The sequence below is a fragment of the Arachis stenosperma genome, chromosome 10 (assembly GCF_014773155.1).
Source record: "Arachis stenosperma cultivar V10309 chromosome 10, arast.V10309.gnm1.PFL2, whole genome shotgun sequence".
In the NCBI taxonomy this organism is placed as follows: domain Eukaryota; kingdom Viridiplantae; phylum Streptophyta; class Magnoliopsida; order Fabales; family Fabaceae; genus Arachis; species Arachis stenosperma.
This window is the reverse complement of record NC_080386.1, coordinates 70,327,874-70,331,106: the sequence shown is the minus strand read 5'-3', so window position 1 is coordinate 70,331,106 and position 3,233 is coordinate 70,327,874. Positions and strand designations below refer to the sequence as shown.

The following is a 3,233-nucleotide window of genomic DNA, read 5'->3' as shown; positions in this document are numbered from 1 at the left end:
CCTCACTCTATTGTGAGTTTTTACTTGACGATAATTCGGTATACCTGCCGAAGGGAAATTTGTTGAGAGACAAGTTTTGATGCATCAAGTTTATGGCGCCGTTGCCGGGGATTGATTTTGTATCAACAATGATTAAGTTGGAAGCTCACTAGATTGAGCATTTTTTTTTCTTTGTTGTTTACTCTATTCAACCATTTATATTCATTTTGTTTAGCTTCTTCCTCATCCCCTTTACCCTCTCTGTTTTTCTTTCTTTCTTTGTTATTATCTACAATTCTGCTCTCTAACCCACTAACTGTTTGATAATTTGCATCACTCACACTAACAATCACTCTAACAAGAATAATCTCTTCATTTAATCTCTTGCTGTGTGCTTTGTTAGTTGTATGACAGGGAGAAGAGGGGGAGCTTCAATTTCCTTCGATTCAGAACCTGAAAGGATCCTCTGGAGACTAAGGAGGGAAGCAAGAGGGAAAGGAGTTGTTAGTGCTGAGGAAGAGGAAGAGTACTTTGAAACCAACATGGAAGAGAACTTGGAAAACAATCATGAAGGAGAAGCTCACAACCATGCTAGAGAAGGCCCTGCAAATCATGCTGGGCAAGAAAGGAGAGTTCTAGGCACCTACATCAATCCAAATCCAGGAAACTGTGGAAGTAGCATCCAGAAGCCCACCATACATGCCAACAACTTTGAACTAAAACCCCAGCTCATCACCCTTGTTCAGAACAACTGCTCATTTGGAGGAAGTGCTCAAGGAAGACCCCAACCAACATCTAACCACCTTCATGAGAATTTGTGACACTTTGAAGTCTAATGGAGTCCACCTGGATGTCTATAGGCTGCTTTTGTTCCCTTTTTCACTCAGGGACAAGGTATCCAAGTGGCTTGAATCCTTCCCAAAGGAGAGCTTAACAAATTGGGAAGATATGGTGAATAAATTTTTGGCAAGATTCTACCCTCCTCAAAGAATCAATAGGCTGAGAGCTGAGGTGCAGACTTTTAGGCAACAAGATGGTGAGACTCTCTATGAGGCATGGGAGAGGTTCAAGGACTTAACAAGAAGATGCCCACCAGATATGTTCAATGAATGGGTTCAACTTCCAATTTTCTATGAAGGTCTTTCCTATGAGTCAAAGAAGGCTGTAGATCATTCATTAGGGGGCTATCTAAACAAGAAGAAAATCATTGAAGAAGCCATAGATGTCATTGAAACAGTAGCTGAGAATGACTACTTCTATGCCTCTGAAAGAATTAACACTCGAGGAGTAATGGAGCTGAACCACATGGATGCATTGCTAGCTCAAAATAAGATGATCACTAAGCAGCTAGCAGATCTCACCAAGAAGGTGGAGGAAAACCATGTTGCAGCAGTCATCACTTCATCACCAGCTCAAGAAGGAGTGAATATAGAAGAAGAAGGTGACTGGGAACAAGCCAACTATATTGGAAACTCACCTAGACAAATCCATGACCCATACTCCAAAACTTACAACTCTGGATGGAGAAATCACCCCAACTTTGGTTGGGGAAATCAACAAGACCAAGGTCAAGACCAGAGACGCCACAACCTCAATTCCAACAACAATGCAACTCACCAACATACCTTACAGAGGTCCTATCAATACCCACCTAACCACCCTTCTCAACCACCTAACCCCAATCCACCATCACTAACGGACGATAGACTTTCAAAAATTGAGACTCTACTTGAAAATTTATGTAGAGAAGTCCAAGACAACAAGGTGTTTAAGGAAGAAGTGCGAGCCAATATAAAAAACCAAGGAGAAAACATCAAGAGACTGGAGTCCCAAGTAGGGTATCTATCTCAACAAATTCCTAAACCCACTGATGGATTTCCCAGTGACAGGAGAAGAACCCAAGAGGAGAAATAAAGAGAGTAAGGTGGGAAGAACGTAAGATGATCACCACAAGTGATGAGAGGAGTATGAAGGACGTAGAACATCTCCAAGACAGTCAAAAGGGAAACCACAAAGAAAGAGACCATGCACCCCAACCTACACTCAAGGATGAACTGAAAAGAAGGGAGATACTGAACCCATATGCACCCTTTCCTCAAAGGCTTAAAGGTGGTGTAGCAGGGAGAATGTATTCAAGGTTCCTCGACATGTTTGCATCTCTTGATGTAAATATACCATTTATTAAAGCCCTCCAGCAAATGCCTTCCTACATAAAGTATATAAAGGAGCTATTAGCCAGAAAGAGCTCATTGAAGGGTGGACAAACAATAAAGATGAATAGGGATTGCAGTGCTCTCATTTAACCAGGGCCGCCCACAAAGAAGAAGGATCTAGGGAGTTTCCACATTCCCTGTGCCATAGGAGAAACAATGATTGATAAGGGACTCTGTGACTTGGGAGCAAGTATCAACCTAATGCCTCTATCCCTCATGAAAAAGCTTCAAATCAATGAGCTAACACCCACAGATGTAATAATCAAATTGACTGACAAAACTCAAAAACAGGCACTAGGAGTGGTTGAGAATGTGTTAGTGAAGGTTGGGAACTACTTCCTCCCCACAGACTTTGTTGTCCTAGAAATGGATGAGAATCCTATTCACCCCATCATTCTGGGAAGGCCATTCTTAGCCACAGCCAGAGCACTCATAGATGTGGAGCGAGGATAGCTAGTGCTGAGAATACATGATGATCAGCTCACCTTCAATGTTTTCAACCTCTCACAAGAAGCAGACCATGATAACAAAAAGTCAGAGGAAAAGCAAACAAAAGAGCTGACGGTAGAGCTAAACAAGGGAGCACAAGCACCACACTTCATGACTCCTATGTTTAACAACCAATGTGATCAGAAGGAGCAACAGCCAAGTATAATCCAGAAGGAACCAGACCCACTAGAGTCATATGAGATGGGCATCAAAACCACTCTCAAAGAGGAAACCACAAGGAACAAGGTGACATTAACGGACACAAGAAAAAAAGTCCCAAGGGGATGGAAAAACAAGAAAATACCTACAGAAGATTTCTCACCAGGAGATGAAGTGGTCTCTACATACTTTCCATCTATACCACCTCACCTCCCAACTATTCCACCTCAGCTGCCTCCAGTGTACACCATCAACAAAATCTTGTCCTTAGAGCATGTGGAGCTTATCAACAAGGTCAATGGAAATAGGTTCACTGCAAGAGGGAAGATTTCAAGCACTATCAGCCACCTTGACAAGGACCAAACGTCAAGCTAATGACGCTAAAGAAGCGCT

The 3,233-nt window shown here is 42.3% G+C and overlaps 1 non-coding gene across 1 annotated transcript; it reads right to left on the bottom strand.

Moving 5' to 3' along the window:
- Window positions 1-975: 975 nt before the first annotated feature.
- Window positions 976-1,082, bottom strand: LOC130959459 (small nucleolar RNA R71). Its single transcript, XR_009078537.1, has one exon. It is a non-coding gene; the product is annotated as a small nucleolar RNA R71 (small nucleolar RNA).
- Window positions 1,083-3,233: the final 2,151 nt, after the last annotated feature.